This window comes from Pan troglodytes, chromosome 14 (assembly GCF_028858775.2).
Source record: "Pan troglodytes isolate AG18354 chromosome 14, NHGRI_mPanTro3-v2.0_pri, whole genome shotgun sequence".
NCBI classification, from domain to species: Eukaryota; Metazoa; Chordata; class Mammalia; order Primates; family Hominidae; genus Pan; species Pan troglodytes.
In genome coordinates, this window is record NC_072412.2 from 36,973,653 (window position 1) to 36,993,240 (window position 19,588).

Consider the following 19,588-nt stretch of genomic DNA (forward strand, 5'->3'; position numbering starts at 1 on the left):
GGGACATCATGTATTGTCAAGTCTTTGAAATGCACTCTCAACTTACTTTCCAAATATCACTCCAAAGAAGTCTCTGGCTTTCTTTAGTTCAGTAAGCATTCCTGAGAAACACTTGTATCTGTCCTCTTTCAACTCTAACTACTCCTCTCATAGTGTAATGGAACAAAAGCCCTCCTTTAAGAATTCTGGCACAGTACCACTTAAACTGAAATACATTAATAACTGGTTATATAAATCCTATAAAAATGAGTATTATAGAGTAAGTAGCTGACTGAAAGTTAAGTTTATTGAATAAGGTGGGTAAATTATTTTTGTAACATAAGAAATAATATGGTACTCAATATATTGTATAAGTGCAACATTATCACAATTGGCATCATTATATAAAAATATGCTAAAAGTTTAGCCAAGTACAATATTATGAAAGTAAAAAATACATTAATTATGTCAATTATGAAGCATAGTATTTATGGCACTCTAATTCAGTTACAAACTCACACAGTTTTGAAAATCCTCCGGTTTTCTTTAAAAAGTTTACTGTCTAGATGTGGAGACAGATCTTTGCCAGCCTGCAAGACAGAATATAACAAGCTCTTTGCTTGTATTTATACTTGGGACATCTGGAGAAATGAAGGAAACTTTCAAGGATACGGTCATATTGGATTTAATAGGCACAAACTAGGCACTAACTAGGCACTAACTAGGCTTTAGTGCCTGCAGAATATTTTTACAGAAACAAAAAGGTGGAAGTTATTCTAGACAGAGGGAGCTTTGCCAGGAAATGCAACAAAAATGAAAAGCTTACGCATGTGCCATTCATCTATTGATTCAATTATTCATTTACTAATATTCAACAAATATCTACTGAATGGATAAGATTTTAGTGATAATTTTTGTAATGGTATTACATATATTCAAAGAAAGTATTCCTTCAACCTCAATGTCAATAGGTTTTGGACACAATCCTGTCAGCGCAAATGCATATATATGTTTAGTAAATATCATGACAAATTCAGCTAATCGATGCCTTTTGGGATGCATGAATGAGAGCTCCTCTCAAATACCAAGGGGCATTAAAATAATTGGAAAATTAAAATTTCAGGTAAAATTAAAACAAATACACTTGTCTAGAAATTTTACATAACATTGATAAGATGTAGTATAAACCTAACATGGCCTAGCATGACCTTTTTTTTAATAAAGACATTTTATTACCAGCTTACAGATGGTCAAAAGGTTAGCATGATAACTTTTTATTTATAAATTATAAGCTCATGAGTATTTCTAAAAAATTATAATCTTGAACTTTGTTCATAAAAACAATCTTTTTTTTCTTTTTACATGTATTAGATTTATATTTAAGAATAAGAAAGGAAGTCATTTTGAGATCATCCTGCTCAAGATAAGTAGCTTATCTCTTGCTCTGCTTCAAAACTGATGGAACTTTAACAGACTATTGTTTCAAATTCTATCCCCATGATGGGGACAGTTGTTTATATTCCAATGTTATAATATTTTTAAAATTCAAGAAACAAATAGCTGAAAAAATGAATTTATGAAACTTGTTAAAAGATTATTGATTGTATTTTAGAAACCACAGGAATTAAGTAAAAAGAGTGTAGTCTTTACCATCAGGTAGACGTAGTACCTGATAGTAAAATTTGATATACTTCAAATCCTGCCTTCCCACAAAGCAATTTTGTGATTTTCATAAATTTCATCTTTCTCAGGTTGTTAAAATGTGATAATACTTCAGTTTCAAGGTAGATGTTAAGATAACAATGAAAAATACCTTTCGTTTTCAAAGTTTCTCACATAGTGCCAAGTGTACATTAAATTCTCATAAATATTGGCCCATTTTCCCTCTTTTCTTTTTTCACAATAGGTCCTGTTTCAGGTAAATTTCAACTCTTGATAGTATTTGCTTGAAGTAATTTTTCAACATATTTCAAAATCTAACAGCAAACCACAGACAGAATATAATTAATGAATATCTGATTCATTTAATTTCACTGTCATTTCTCAAAAAGAATGCAGTGTGCTAGATAAAGCTATCAAGGCATATTTTTAAATTAATGTTTTAATTAACATTTCTAATTTTATATGTAACACTGTGTCCATGTGTCACTTAGTGTCTCTCAAGAAGTCATTATTCTATGACACTGCTATATTTTTAAAAAGGGAGATAAAACATACACTAATATTAATAGGATATTACATACAGTTTAGTTACAATAGTAGATCAAGTTCTGAAACTATTTCTTTCTTATTCTATTAAAATTAAACAACTTTCAGGAGGGTCACTTAGATTTTTTAAACATTTAAATACAGCACTTAATTTGCTAAATAGTTCATGAAACCACATGGTTTTGAATTAATACATTTTCAATGTGCATGCCTTCAATTTTCAGTTTCCCAAATAAATGGTGTCTTTCCCTAAATGTATTTTTTGCATCATAAAGTTATTTTGGTAATACTAATGTTCTCAAAAATTAGGTCTATATTTGTGCTGATTAAAAAGACACAGCCATGATATTATATCCCTGATCAAAATATTCTCAAATCTCTTAAAATATTGCGGGGTCAATGCCTCTGGAAGGATGAGAAATAGAAAACATGAGTAGTGAGATAGTTCTAAATCAACTCTTCATTATAACTATATAGAAACAAATTCCCAATTAAATTTGGGTTGAGTCGAACCAGTTTTAATGTTTATTTTGGGGGGGGGTATAGGGTATAAATTAGGTGAAAAGGCAAAGTTTTTATTTTGAGCTGTCTCCTCAACCTCATTTTTAATGAGAACCAAATAATCATGGTGGGGTTTCCATAGGCATTAAAGAGGTCAATAACACTGGTTCCAATTGAGTCTAGGCAATTCAATTTCTAAAGTCAAAGTGCACATTAGAATTTGATTTCATAAGCTATATGGCAATGATGGTTTTGGAAAAAGGAAAATTTAATAGTTTATTGTATTTTCCCTTTACCTGACATTATTTTCAAAAATACAACAATCATATTTTCATAAAATATTCAGTCCCTAATTTTATAGTTCTAGCTACTGCTTAGTATTTCTCATATATCTATCTTTACTTATATATCTATACTAACTTTAAGCACTGATAGTTACAATACTTACTATTGAACAAATGTGTGCATATTTTTATTTTTGTTCCAATATATGCATCGATCAGAAAAGAGAAATTATTTCAGTTTTCAGCTGCTAACTATAATGCTGATCATCTGAACTGTTATAAATAATCCTGGCAATTAAACATGCAGGTATAAAAATATAACAGACTATTTCCAAAAATATACACTTAAAATTAGTTTTAATTCAGTGGGGTTAAAATCAGTGCATCTTAAAGGGGGTTATTATATTTCAATACAAATGTAATTGTCTTTATCACAGGGTATGCTGATAGCATTTGACTAGATGATCAGATGTTTATTACTTTGAAATCATAAAAGAAAAATTAAAAATAATGATTGTCATTGTTTCTATCTTTCATCTACAGTTCAGAAACAGCAATTTTTCTAAGCTTAGTTATTACAGTGAAGTTTATAACAACATCTAGTTCACAAAAATATTGATAGACACAGCCATCCAAATATTGAAAAATAGCCAATCTAACTTCCAGATTCCTTACCAATTAAAATGATGTAATAGTTTATAAACATAAGTTGTTGTTTTTTAATATTTATTTAGCTTTGGATTCCTAAATGAGGATGTTGAAACAGGTAACTTTTCAGTCCTATAGATGGCTGTAGTTCTCCATGGAGCATAAGTTAGAAAGTTAGTTTGAAATGTGTGTATAGAATAAGACATTAAAATTTCCGCTAATGAGAAAGAATATAAGGATTGCTTCTGTTATTTCCTATTAATACACAGTATGAATCGATTAAGGTTATTTTATATGAAAAGTTATTTGGTCTCTTACCGGTCTAATAATTAAAATAGCTATAAAATTCAAAGAGAACTTTAACTCTGTCATAGACTTTTTAATGCAGTTTTATCTTGACCTTTTGGAAATAAGTGCAACAGAAAAATAAATAATATAACCATTACAAAATTTTAAAGGTTATAAGTAATGAAAATCTATTCCGACTCATATATCTTTCAGAATGACCAGTGAGCAAGTAAATTGAAATTGATCTTATTGCTTTTTTTTTTCCCCCTTAAACATTTAAGAAGGATGTTTTCTGGACAATAGTGTCCAGGTGAATAAAAAAGTAGGCGCTACAAATGTAACTTTAAATAGCAAACCCAACACAATGATGAAGATTTCAACATTTTAACATCTCCACCCACTCTTACTCTCAATGTCTAATTTAGAGTTTTACCAAAAACACCCCAAACCAAAAAACCCTCCAGTAAACCTTTTGCTTAAAGAATTTGTAATATTCTTTGTGCTGTGATTATGTACTGTGAAAGGAAAGGCAGAAATTATATGAGCTCTGAGAGGCGGTGTTTTATTAAAACTGAAAAAGTTTTACAAGTCTGTCTTTTTTTTTTTTTTTTAATAAAACAACTAAAGCTTCCTTCTGTCTCCTCCTACTCCTTTGGCTTGGTGCTTACTCCTTAAGCAACTTGCTGCATTTTCTAGCTATGGAATTTCACTGGGAAGGGCCTCCCTAAGAAGCCATGTGAACAGGGATACACCATAGTGGATACACCATAGTGAATGCAGGCAGACAAGATAAGAGATCCCTTTCCTCAGCTCTCCTAAATCCTCGATGCCTTTCCAGTATTCTCTTGTCTCTAGTCGCAAAAGACAGCTGACTTCACAGCTGGAACAACAAGTTGTGCAGTGAATCCCAGTGATTTAACCAAGTAGCAAACCGGGTCATTGGCTTCATTGGCTTCATTGGAATCTCGGTTGCCAGGCGAACTAGGAATCACTAGCCTGGGTCGGGCAACACGGATAAAAGTGTTTCTGTTTCTTGACAGAGAATGAAAACGACGCAGAATGTAATCGATCGGTAGAATATTGATCACTCTCCTTCCTTCGTTACCCTACTTTAAGTGCCGGAGAGCTAAGGCCTCACTTATATGCACCCAGATGCCCCCGAGATCTCCATTTTCCCCAAATGCATAAAAGGCTAAAAACGGCCACATTCCCCAGCACCACGGCGTGGCTGCAGCTCCTTTGTTTACCATATAAGTCACACCGGGGGTTCACTCCTCGCCCTCTCCCCTGCTTTAAAGCCGAGTGCGGCGGAAGACTGAGGAGCACCCCCAAACTCCTGCTCAGCCCGAGTCAAGCACCGAAAGCTTCACAGGTTTTTTTCCTGAGCCTTGAAGAGAAACCACATAGCCAGAACCTTTTGAACTCCTAACCCCGCGGGGATGTCCGCCTCCCAGAAGAGAGCCGGCTTCCCAGGCAGCTTAGGAAACTTAACCGAGATCCCAGAAAGAAGGCGAGGTGTAGCTCCGGTCGAACGGAGCCCCGAGGCGACATCCTCTTTACCTGCAAAGTTGCAATCTTCGGGCTGAAGTGACGGGATCCGAGGACGGACGGCGCGGGTGCCGTGCGGGGTGAGAGCACGCCCGGCAAATTCCAATGGAATTCCCTTAGTCGCTGCTGAGTTTTGGAGCATTCCAAGGAAAACGAACGAAGCTGGAGCCCACGCAGCTGGCACCGAACTGGGCGGAGTGAGGATGCTCTGAAAGCGAAGCCATGGGAGGCGGGGGAGGGGCGGCCCGGGAGGGGGAGGTAACCGCCAGGGGAGGAGAACCTCTCCCACCCCCGCCTGCACCGATCCCTCTGGATAAAGTTAAGAGTTCCCACGGCTGACAGCGGATGAGCCCAGAGAAAGGCACCCCGCCCTCCGTCCCTGGTGGCTGCCGGGCTCGGGGTCCGCACAGACCGCGCTGGAAAGGGATAGTCCGGGAAGATGCGCGTCCCACGCACCACACTGCTTGGAGGTGGAGGAGACCCGCGCGCTGGCAGGAGCTGACGCTGCGTCCCCAGCTTGTCCCCCTCGAATAGCCTCCACCTACCGGGGCCAACTGCTTGAGGTCAGCCAGTGGGCAGGGGAGCTCACCACCAGCCAGCCGTCATCCAACCAAGTCGGTGGCGAGAATCCACCCTGTGGTCCTGGATGCAAGCCAGACACACCTCCAGGCTTAGGGCGGTCTCTGCAGGCGTGTTGGACTTCAGTGCGCTCCGACACCCAGCTTTTGAATGCCCTGCTCCCAGCCCGGTAAACAAGCACCCATGAGGCCCGCCGCCCGACCGGAAAAAAGTAGTCCCCTGCAACTCTCAAAGCTTCTCCCACTCCCGCTTCTCTGGGCGACTGGCACCCCCTCTCCTGTCCTCAAGGTGTCAGACTTCCCTTGCAAGAGCTGGAGGATGCGGCTTGCCACTAGTGTCAACAATCAAAACAGTCGCAATGAATAAATGATGAGCCACAGCGTTCCAACCACCCTCATCCAGCTTGGTCTTTCCAAAAGGCATAGGAAATCAGCAAGTTTCCACCAAATATACCAAAACCCTAAGACGCGAGCCAGCCCAAGGGTGCAAGGTTCTGCGGCTGCAGGTGATGTGCGTGTGTGCGAGTGTGTGCGAGTGTGTGTGTGCGCGATACTGGTACCATCTTACTGAGAGTGAGATTTCAAGATAAACGTTATCTCTTGTCCAATCTCTTTAGTGTTCACATATGAAAATAAGATTAAAGTACAGAGAGGAATACACACACACACAAACCACACACACACTATTGGCAAAGTTGGCAATAACACTTGCTGTAACTGCAACACGGTGATTCCCAGCTTGTCACTCGGAAAGTCTTAATTGGTTGTGACCCCATGACCCAGAGAAAGATAGAGTTCACGTGTAAGATAGAGAGTGGAGCCCTTGAGGAATCCTAGCTGGCAATTACCCTCCTCGAGACTCTGTTTCTACCTGATTGCCGTTATTTTCTGAAAGCCCTGAGGTTAGCTGCTGGTCTCTGATTGTGTCCCAGCAGACGCCTGATTCAGCTTCCAGTCTGCGCAAAATCTTAGGAGAAACCGTTTTCTCCTGTCCCAACCACGTTGTTACACCTGGGAAGCTGTGCTGTGCCGACTGCAAGGAGGACCAGTTTCTTCCCATGGAATATTCCCAAGGAATATAAAGTGACAAACTGGCATCCATATTCAGACTCTAAAGCACAAAATTAAAGAATTTCCTTTTTTATCTTCCCCTACCCACTTCAGAGTTCACATGAGTTGAGGTTTTTGTAAATAGTTTTCACATGAGTAAAGAGGATATTACCAGAGATCACACTGGGGTAACTGTGCATGCTGCTTTTTTTTTTTAAGTCACTTTTCTTATTTGTTAATTTATCTTTCTCCCTGCCTAACTGCTCCTCTGTGGGTTTGTTCCCAGCTCAGCTAGACCCCTATTCTAAATTTCTGAGAGCACTACCTCTAGTCCTTCCCAAAATACTAAGATACATTGAGATAAACCTGGTTTCTACAATGCTTCTGCAGTAAACAAAGGAGAGAACGACAGAAGGCTTTTTTCCTTCCTTGAATCTCTTTTTACTCTTTACTACAAGAAGAATATATTGACAGGTTTAAACAGTTCTTTACTTTTCTTAACATTAAATGATGGCTTTTAAAAATATGCAAAATGTATCTATCAGTAGACAAGGTAATAACTTTATAATAAATTCAAGTCCACTTTCTAACAAGGGAGGGGAGACTGTAAACATATATATGGAAATCTATTTTATTTAATGGAACTATAAGTATTTTTGTGACATTTATTGACAATGTTTCTTCTCAGCCTGAAAAACAAAATTCTACATATTGTGTTTGAGTTTATATCTTTGAGATCAACCCGTGGTAGATAGAATTCCACATACTGAAATGAGTATAGGTCTTTATAATGCATATTAAAATACATGCAAGAGAAAAGCTGATCAGTGACAAACTTGTCCATTGTTTAGAAGTGATGAACTTTACTTTGCAACCTTAGCATCTGTACCAAGTTAGATGCTCCTGCCCTCTAAGGATTTGTTCTTTATAGCAAATGTTATCTCTGTCATGATGTCAGCAAAGAGATATTATACCAATTTTTTCTAATTTGTTATTTCTTTCCATAAAAAGGTGCCTATGAAACTGCAATAAATATGTAACAGAAAAGAACACCAAGGAGAGCACTATATATGTCAGCCATCTGAGCAGGCTGTATTCCCATGGAAAGAAGAATTTGTGTTGATCACTGAGCCTCCTTTTCAACAGTTTCATGTGATTATTGATTGCTGGTCTCAGGTCTCCTACAAAATGATTAGCAATTACAGGAAAATTATTTGAAATCTGTTTAAACAATCTGGTGAATTGCATATACTACAGTCATTAGCAATCCAAAGAGTTTATTTTTAACAATTTAAACATACGAGTTTGGCAGCATTCTACGAACCTGCACTCCACATAAAATGCAATTCATTGAAGTCAAAGAAATTTACAATAAAATGTTATATGCTATCTAGAATTTATTTTTAGTACCTTATTAAACAGAACAAGAAAGCACTCATGTTTCCAAATTAGCAAGAGACAAGTGACCCAAGAAATGATAGCAGTAAAACAATTCTCTGTAATGTCTATTTATAGTTAAAGTATACTGTAGAATTGGGATCACAATTGTTTTAGGAATACAATTTTCAATTTACTCCTAAAGGTTATTGTTCTGTTTAGGAACTGACATGTAACATGTATGAAACACTATTTCAAAGCTGTTATACCTCAGACATAGAGACAAAGTCACAGAGACAAGTATTTGGAGAATTTATTCATGCATATGTGTCACCATCAGCATTTTTATATGCCAGTAATGCATCTGTGTATGATGCCATCATGAAGTATATGATATTGGCCTTTCTGATGCTAAGATAAATTAAGAAATAGGTTATCATTGTCTTTGATGCCCATGTGACCTGTCTTCCACCTTTGTGACCAGGCCTTTACCTCCTACTGCACAAGGGCTCACCCAAACTCACTGAAGGGGCTCCACCTCAGCTTAACTTTTGGATTTGGCTCCTGCTCCAGGTTTTAGAATCCTCTGTTCTGTCATCAATGTAATGAGGCTTCAATCTAACCTACATGGCCATGCTATACACACAGCTTTTACCTGCCTATTTTTTTAAAAAATTAACATTTTCTAAGTTATCAAAATGTTATTCAAAAATGTTAATTTTAATGAATCACTACTTATTTCTATGAAATACTTAAGTATTTTTCAGGTCTTGAAAATGTAATTGTTTTTATACTATTATTCCCTACTGGTATACTTTTGTTGAAAGCCATTACACAAGCATTTTTTTCTGTATCTCTGATTATGTCCTCAGAATAGATTCCTAGTAATACAGCCCTGTGTCATGATGCAGAAATATTTTAAAGTACATGCTGTATGTTATAAGGGAGCTTGTTGCATTGAACCCTCATCAATACGGGGCATCTTTAAGGTCCTTTTTCTTCTTTTCTTTTTTTATTTTGACTGATTTCCTACTTGAAAGAAAATGGTATCTCAATAAGTTGTGTTACTAGAAACGGTGACTTTTATATTTTGTATACTTTGCTACTTGTTTCTTTTTGTGAGTTTACATACTTTTTCAATACTTACGGGGTTTTGTTGCTATTCCCCCATTTGGTTAATAATAACTCTTAATATTTGAACATTAGTACATTCCCATATTTATGGAAGATATTTCTGAGGTTTAATTCTCTGTTAAATTTGGAGGTAATGTTATTTATTTTAAAGATGTTTCATTCTTACAAACGTTAAACTATCAAATTTTCCCTGATAATTTATTTTAGTACTTCAATGCTCCTAATATCTTTTTCCTCTCATATTCACTTATTTTTTTCAAGCTTTTAAAAAATGATTTCATGTTTAAGGCAATTGCTTAGTCATTAACTTCATAGACCCTGGAATCATGTTATCTAATTTTAAAATCCCAGTCTCAACATTCATTCAACAAATACTTACAGAGTCTATGTTTAAATATTTTATGGAGTGCAAAGCATTGTACTAGGTGCTTCCCATACATCTGTGAGCAAAACAGATAAGATACTGCCCTTGCCGAACTGATATTTTGAAGAGGACAGACAAAAATAATAAATATATTAAATAAGTTAATTACATACTATATTAGAAGGCAATTAAAAGAACAGGGTATGGGGGCTGGGCACGGTGGCTCAAGCCTGTAATCCAGCACTTTGGGAGGCCTAGGCGGGTGGATCACGAGGTCAGGAATCGAGAACATCCTGGCTAACATGGTGAAACCCTGTCTCTACTAAAAATACAGAAAAATTAGCCGGGAGTGGTGGCGGACGCCTGTAATCCCAGCTACTTTGGAGGCTGAGGCAGGAGAATGGCATGAACCCGGGAGGTGAAGCTTGCACTGAGCCGAGATCGCGCTGCTATACTACAGCCTGGGCGACATAGCGAGACTTTGTCTCAAAAAAAAAAAAAAAAAAAAAAAAAAAGAACAGGATATGGGGACTAAAAATGCTGATGGTGACAGATATTGGTGGTGGGTTGCAATTTTAACCAGTTGTCAGGGGAGTCTTCCTTAATCTGGAGACATTTAAGTAACAATCTGGAGGTTAGAGGACTGGCTGTAGGGATTCCCTGGTGAACAGTGTTCCAGGTTGAGGAGTAGGCTGAGCTGATTTATGTTGTAAAGTATTTTTCTTGCCGCTATAGTGAGGATAGACTTGGGGAAGCAAAGGTGGAAGCAGGGAGAACAGTTAAGAACCTACTGAAACAAACCAGGAAATATGGTGTTGACCAATTTGTGCAAAGTAGAGGTGGATTGAAGATCTAGTCTGAAGATAGATTCAACGGAATTTTCCAAAATGTTTGTATGCAGGCTATAAGAAGAGTTAAGCATAGCTATGAGATTTTTGGCTTGAGCACGTAGATGATTCTGAGTAAAGGATATTGTAAGATGGAGAAGATAGGAGTTAGGACTGGTTTTAGGGAGAAGATTAGGAATTCACGTGTGGACATATTAAGTCTGAGATGGCTATAAGAACACTTAAAAGCTGTGTGACCTTGGATAATATCACTGAACTTCCGCATGACTTGGTTTTCTCATCTGTAAAAGAGTGAAGTAATTGTTCCTACCTCATAGGCTTGTTATGAGGACCAAAGCATTTTTGTAGGTAAAGCACTTACAAAAGTGATTAAAACAAAATACGCAATGTGTAAGTTTTGCCTCATTATTATTATTAGATATACTTCCAACATATTTGGAACTAACTTAAGCATGCATTATTTAGTGATGATCTGTTTCTCTTTTACAAAATAGGAAACCAGTACGGTTTATTACAACTGGAAAATAATGAATTAATTCTTCATTTTCATACTGATTGATGATATCATGTCTTCATTATAAACCACATTCTTCTGCCAATGCCTCTTTGCAAGCTATCTATTCTTTACCTCTGATACCTTCCTTTATTTTTATGAATTGGCCCCAAATTGCATTTGTTTCCTTCTCTGTCCTTTTAGGTGTTGGCCAGTTACTAATCACTACAGCTGGAAGGCTGGGGTTGGGCAGCACCTTTGTCAATTCCCAGTGTCTAACTGGATACAGCTAGTGAGAGCCATTATTGCAAAGATGAAATGAGCTAATGCATGTAAAGTGCTTGCAACAAGGATGAACACATATTTATGCTCAATAAATGTTACCTGCTGTCAGCATTATATGTACTTAACATTGAATGAGGGTCTGCTGGCCCCAGGATAGAAAAATTGTTTACCCACTCACCCCATTCTCATGATCCATGCTATAGAAATGTAATGGCCAACCTTGTTTTTACTAACCCTGTCCTCAGACTCTCCCTTTCTTTTAATCACCTAGCCTTGTTTTCACCTGAATTGACCCTCCCTTCGCTAAGAGAGCCAGACAGACTCCATCTTGGCTCTTTCACTGGCAGCCCCTTCCTCAAGGACTTAACTTATGCAAGCTGACTCCCAGCACATCCAAGAATGTAATTAACTTATAAAATACTGTGGTGAGCAATATCCGCAGTTCCCAGGAATTCATCTGATTGATAACGCCCAAAGCCCTGCATCTATCACCTTGTAATAGTCTTAAAGCCCCTGCACCTGGAACTGTTTACTTTCCTGTAACCATTTATCCGTTTAACTTTTTTGCCTACTTTACATCTGTAAAATTGTTTTAACTAGACCCCCCCTCCCCATTCTAAACCAAAGTATAAAAGAAAATCTAGCCCCTTCTTCGGGGCCAAGAGAACTTTGAGCGTTAGCCATCTCTTGGCCGCCGGCTAAATAAACGGACTCTTAATTCGTCTCAAAGTGTGGCGTTTTCTCTAACTCGGTCAGGTACAACAGGAAGACTTCTATGCCAAATACAGACTACTTATCTTAACATATCTCTTCTCCATTCCAACCTGGAGACATTTCATAGCATACAATTTACTTTCTTTTAAATACTCTCTTCCACAAGTTGTGATATCTTCCTAGATCTAAAGTGGAAGTAAGTACCATTCAGAAGACCAAAGAAAGATATTCAGTTGCCTCTAAAAGTAGAATTAGTATACGTGCAGAAGACCACTTTCCCAGTGGATTTGAATATATACTAATGTAGATAATGCATACTAATTTTGAAAAAGGAAGTAGATAATGAAGATGGTCACCAGACCTTCCTATTGATTATAGGAGGACAGGTTTGCGTGATTCCTAAAGCAATCCACTAGTGTAACATCAATTTTATTTTACAATCCATGTTGCATTATATTTGAACTTAGTGGAAATCCTTCTATATTCTGGTGATACAGCAACAGTTACATCTACAAAATAGCAACATTTTTTATGAAATCTCTTTTTTTCTGACATGAATTTTGTGGAAATTTAAGAGGACTTGAAAAACTGCTGCTAGTCAGATGCCATTTTAGGCTGGAACATGTTACCTAATTTTTAAAATCAGGCCATTCTCGAAAAAGAAAAAAGCATAATGTTATTATTTAGAGAAAGTCCTTCTTCTTACCAGTTGTAGGTCTTGATTTATCTGGGTCTGCATTTTTAAAAAAATGATTATATAAGTTTCTAAGGAAATAAATAAATGTTAAATGAAATGATTCTCATCTACATACAGTATCAAATAAAATGATATTTCAGGAAATGAAATCTGACTGATCAAATGACTTTCAAAGTAGCTGATATGGGGCACTATAGTAGAGTGATAAGGACAAAAATTCTACAGCCAGACTTCCTAGGTTTGAATTCAACTTTTGCCAGTTATTGGGGGTGTATGGTTTTGGTCACAACGCTTTATCCCTATACCTCAATTTATTCATTTCTAAAATGGAAAATATAATAATAGTGCCTTCTTCATAGGATTGGTATAGAAATCTGTGTAAATAAATGTAAGACTATATGTTGCTTTTTTACTTATACATCAAAATATGTTCATACTCTGATTTTTCACAGAGGGTAAGGATGTTTCCCAAAATATTAATAAAAATGTGGTCTATTCAAGAAGGTTACAGCTTATTTTGGTTGAATCTTTGCAATGTATCAGTGCAAAACAAAGTAGAATAGAGATCTGCAATTTATCCATGAATTTAAGCAGAGAAAAGAGCAAATTTAAAGAGCTCAGAGCTGCAAGAGCAATTCAGCCCTGGATTGTCTGGATTGTCTATTCTTCCAAACTATCCTGGAAAGCCTTCTCCTACTGTGTAGGCAGCAGCACACAACCAGGGAAAATCATGTCATAGAATGAGCTTTGAATTTTTAATTAATTCAAGAAATAATTTTGAGGTTTTAACACACAGATATACATTTGTCCTCAGAAGTAACACACTTCCATATCTTTTACTACTTATTTCTCATGTAGTGTTTTAAATTAATTCATTTGTTCCCCAGGTACTTGACATTATATGGTGTCCACATTCATGGTCTCTATAATTGGAATAGCTGGGTTCAAATCCTGTCTTTACCCCTTTCTATGAAAATGGCCTTGGGCAAGAGTAACTTAACCATTCTGTGACTCAGATTCTTAGTTTAGCAAATTGACATATTTATAGTATTTTATTTCTTTCATTGTTATGAGCATTGCACTTGGTAGTATTTATAAAACACAATATAAGAGTTCAATAAAGATAAATTTTATTCCTTCTCAGTGCAGGAAACTTGCTTTAAGAGCTTCTGAAAGGACAATATCCAGAGCACAATGTATAAGCCCAACTGGTATAGTTTTCCTGTGAACATAAATGTTTTTTTAAAAATAAAGAAAACCAATCAAAGCAAAATAAAAGCTCTATTTATAAAAGGGACATTTAAGTATTTCTCTGTAACATATGATAACGCTATGGAGGTTAACTGCTCACAGTGTTTCTAAAGCAATCATCAAATATTTGTCATTAAAGCCAACCCTGGTATCTGGCCCGATAATGTGTGTTATTTATGTGTGTGTATCAACCCTGCTTCCCATGGTGAAATCTAAGTGTCCTCAGTTGTTTTATTCTTTCTGACCCAAAAGCAATGAAATTCCTCCTGACAATTACACACACCATCAAAGAATGAAATCCTCTTCTCAGTATCCCAATTACGACACAGACTTCTCTGCTCTTTCCCTTAAAAAGATGTTCAAATTCTTGTTGACTTAATCATCACCCTGCTGTATGATGATTATTATGAAGATTCCACCTCTTTGTAGAGTCAACATCTCATCCCAGTTTTCCCAACAGATTCCTGGTGTTAGGGCTGAAATTTCTGCATGGGGGAAACTTCTGGGTCCTGGGTAAATCAGGACAGTTGGGCCTCTTACATCTTTGTTGACAGCCTTGAAAACTGATTATACAAAATGGAGTCATTTTTTTTCTCCTACTCAACTAAAATAGAGTTGTGGGGGCATAGGGAAAAGCACTGAAGTACAAATACCTACTCCAGCAGCTGTCATGCAAGCCCAATCGGAAATCACAATGGCCTGCTATGACTTTCAGATTGCAAGTTTTACCTAGTAACTGCTGCCACTCACCAATTAGAACTCTCTACCTCCTGCCAGACACTACTGGCACCAATAAACTTTCTGTCAAAACAACTTAGCTTACACAACCATCCGCTCCTCTCCTATAAAAAGCCAGCATTTACCTTTGTTCTTCAGACACATCAGCAGCCACTCTGGTCTCTGTGTGTGTATGTCCAGAATTGCAATTTTTATATATTATTCCCAAATAAACCCTTTGCTTGGAGATTTGTCTCTCCATGTATTTAGTTCATGTTGGCAGATCCCAAACTAAAATAGCTTCTTTTGCTTCTGAATTTCCATGTAATAGGCTTAGCTTTTTCCATCCATTTGATATTTACTGAGTTCATATTTTGTCATTGTTTTACCATCTCAATAGATGTTAATTTTTCAAGAAGTCAAGAAAACATGTATTAATTATTTTACATGAACACTAAAGCCAGTAGTGCTAAATTCAAATCTTGCTAATTACATCAGCTTAAGAATTTTAATTAATTGTTCTTTAAATTTAGTCTTTCATTTATAAAAGAATATCTACTATAGCAAGTATTATTCTGTCTACCAACTCAATTTAGCAAAAAAAGTTATTCAAAAACATATGACCAAAATATTATAGAGATCCAAATACATGACAATTATATATATATATATTTTTTTTTTATTATACTTTAAGTTCTAGGGTACATGTGCACAATCTTAAATACAATCTGAAACTCGATTTTTCTGTTAGAAAATAATTGTTTTGGTCAACTAGAATGTAAACCACATAGATAAAATTGAAAAGTATTCACTTATGATATTCAATTTATAAATTTACCTGTCAATAAATTTACAAATCATATAATATAAAATATTTAGAAATGCCACTTTCTTCTGGTCTCATATTTTGTGAAATAACTTGTTTCAAACTCTTCACTTGCAATTTCAAAATAAGTTTCTTGGTTGTCATTGGAACTTTTATTTGAATCATCAAATAGCTTACAGAAAACCTTATTTTTATTTTTATTCATACTCTTGGAGATATATTTTTGAACACATGATGCATTCTATGTATAATGCCATCATTAATAGGTCTATCTTATGCCTCAAGAATCCATCACATAGCATTGGAAGATTTTTTCTTTTATTCTTTTTATCCCATACTCTTAATCTCCACAAAACAAACAAAAATATATTAGGCTTTTTAATTATGCAAGGCTAACACTTACAATGTTATCAAGCACTTAAATTATGAGCCATATTCCTAGAAATAAGTACCACATCTGTATTGTATTTCTTGTCTTTTTGTTTCGCTGATAACTCCTTTTCTTCTGGTTTTCTATTTGTTTGTTTATTTCTTTGTTTCTTGAGACAGGGACTTATTCTGTCACCCAGCCTTCAGTGCAGGGGCATGATCATGTCTCACTGCAGCCTCAAACTCCGAGAATCAAGTGATCCTCCTGCCTCAGCCTCCCAAGTAGCTAGGACCACAGGTACACACCACCACACCTGGCTAATTCTTTCTTAAATTTTTGTAGAGATGGGGTGTACTTTGTCACCCAGGCTCATCTCAAACTCTTGGGCTTAAGCAATCCTCCCACCTTGGCCTTACAAAGTATTGGGATTGCAAGCATGAGCCACCATGCCTGGTCTCACTGATGACTCTTTAACCTGGCGAGTTCTACAGCATTCATGAGCTGCATTGATTGAGATTATTTAAGATGAATTTTCATCTGCTAAATGTTACTTTTCACTATTTTTCATCAAAATGAGGTTATTAAGAAAATCTCCAATCTCACTCGTCTTTGTTTTGTGCTGCCATAACAGAATACCTGATACTGAGTGACATATAAATAATGAAAACATATTTCTCACAACTCTGGAGGCTGGGAAATCCAAAATTTAGATGCTAGAAGGTTACAACCCGGAGTTTCTGCTTCCAAGATGGTGACTTGAACCCTGCAACATTAATCCATTCAGGGCACAGCTTTCATCAGCTAAACACCTCCCATGAGGTCCCATTTTCCAACACTGTGGCATTGGGGATTACATTTTCAACACATGAATTCTGGAGGACATATTCAGAGCATAGTACCTCCATTGCATGATATAAAAAGCTACTTAAGAACTCTGACTGACAGATTTATATCTTTTCTGAGTTGTAATTTAGGGATACTAATGGGAACAAAACAAAGATTTAGTTGGGTTACATGGAGTATGTAGTTGTGCTGAAAGTGGTTAAATGCCAAGGTTGTGCTTTTTAGTGGTAGTTTGAGTTATTCTGATTGCACCAGGTTTCATATTCATTTTGGAGAAAATATAGAAAATACAGCAACAAATAGTCCTGGTTCTTATGAAAAAGGAAAAGGAGAGAGAGAGAGAGGACGGGGAGAACAGGATGAAGGAAAATGCCTGCTCTGTATGTATCCTAGAATTAGTTACTCCTGCCTAGTAAGTCCAGCTCTCTGAAACTCTTTAAGAATATAACAGATAAAATCTATTCTCATTTCTCAATGAATTAATGCATTTTTTTTTATTCTTTGGCCCTGTAACAGTGGTTCCAGATCAATGGTGTCACTTTTCAACAAGAGGTCCCTTGAGTTAAGTTCAAGTTGGCTATAATAAACATTACCTCTGCCATGTCTTGTCACAGCCTCGTGCCATCAGGCAAGTACTTGTTGCCAAGATGTAAATTTTTGACATAGCACAATGTAATAAAGCACCTCAGCTTCTCTAGAAAGAAAAATGTTATATTTTTGTATGTGTTTCTTTTGAAGCATCTTTTCCTTTTATGAGAAAATATAAATTTGGTTATATACATTAAAAGGCAGAATTTGCTGGTCCTGTTTGGAAGGAGGTGGAGTACATGTTTGAATAGCCAAAAGAGTTGATCTCCAAAAGGAGAAATTGTGTCTTTCTGGAGATGGATTTAATGTCATTATGCATAAGGATGTTACGATTACTTTACCTGATGAAATGTTTTGACTTTCAGGAAAACAGTTGATTTTCAAAAGGGTGCCAATGTCTGTTAAATAACCGAAAAAAATATGATCATCAAGACACCAAGGGTTTATTTCCATAAAGTCAATTGGCATGGACAAAGTCTGGTTTATGGCATGTATAGTAAACCTGTATGGTAGTGTTCTGTTTGCTAAATTTACTCCCCCTTGGGTTTCTCATCTACAACTTGGGAGTAATAGCATCTAACAAAATTTTGATTATTTAAGTGAAACATTCTTATAAGATATACATTAATGTATTATGTCATAGCTATATTACATTAAAATGTTTACATCTCATGTAAACACATGACTTTTTTTACTGTATCAAATTTTATTTCAAGGTTTTCAAATTATTTGTAGTAAAACCAACTTAAAAGGCTTTTATACTAAAATCCCTACTTGTGGATAAAAGCTTGTTTTTTTCAGATGAGATATCTACTATGGTAGTACTAATTAATTCTTATTAATGACAACAAGAAAAGGAGGCATAAGATTTATATTTAAGGATTTACAGTAGGCAAATATTTATAAACATCTTTTAAATCAATTATATGAGGGAAGAGAGTGGGTGATTAAACCTAGCAATGGTTTATATAGAGATCAAGGCTATAAAGGCTGTGAAATGAAGGGAAGTTATATGTACCTACTTCATGGAGCCCTCCAATTTCTCAGGTGGAAAGCATATGTGCTTCATTAGGTTACAGACTGAAGTAAGAAAAGATTAAGCGAAATTGCTAGCCCTGAGGACTAAAAGCAACAAACCTCAACAGCTCCAAATAGAACAATCCATGTAAATGTGACATTAGTATCTAGCATACCAGCTGTGTGGTGCAATCACTCAGCTATTAATGACTTCGTATGGGGCATGTAACTTGCACTCTGTACCAAATTCCAGAACCCCTTTCTTCTGTTTCAATAATTTTCAGTGCCTCTTTCCAGTGTGACCTAAAACTTCTTTCTTTCTCAGCTCTGAGCTGTCTTTTCATAGATAACATGAAAATATGGAAACTAATGCTGTTAAAATGCTTTTAATATTGAGAATTTGCTGACGTGTCAGATATAATGCTTTCAATTGTCTTCACTGAAATTGCAATATTTGAGGAGTTATTTGGAAATACACACACACACACACACATACACATTAGTCAAGCAAAGTAATTTCTAATGGAAAGTTACTGAATTGGATTACAAAATACAGATATAAAAATCTGTTTATTTTTACACTAAATGTTAAGATGTTCTTGAAAGTGGAAACTGTTAAAAAAATTGTAAATTATAATTGATATCAAGAAAAGAGAGATTACTATTTAATCACTTAGCACAAATTAAACCCCAAAAGGCAGAAAAAAAGAGAATGATCAAGAGTAAATCAATTTAGTTTTAAGAACTAACATTATTTTGATTTTATAACTAAGTAATTTTATTTTAAAATCTTTAGCACTGTTTATAAAGAGACAGTATTTGGGGATACTATTTTGCATTGTTTATAAAAAACCACATTTTTGTATACCTGGCTCTCTTTTAAGAAAGTTCTAGAGTAATAGGTCACAATTTTCTAATTTCAGAAGTTCAATCCATGCCATTATTATTGAGGTCAATTGCTTATTAATTTTCAGAGTTAA

At 36.0% G+C, this 19,588-nt stretch overlaps 1 protein-coding gene across 7 annotated transcripts in view; it reads right to left on the reverse strand.

Annotated features, from left to right (window-relative positions):
- TRPC4 (transient receptor potential cation channel subfamily C member 4) overlaps positions 1–6,169 on the reverse strand; it is a 228,386-nt gene extending 222,217 nt beyond the window's left edge. For 2 of the 7 annotated variants that reach the window (XM_009426911.4, XM_009426910.5), the window contains exon 1: positions 5,469–6,073. The gene's annotated coding sequence lies outside the window, so the exon portion shown is untranslated. Of the gene's footprint in view, positions 1–498; positions 572–5,468 lie in introns of those variants that run through there. The other 5 variants (XM_054665220.2, XM_054665218.2, XM_509635.6 and 2 more) reach the window with 4 other exon arrangements.
- Positions 6,170–19,588: the final 13,419 nt, after the last annotated feature.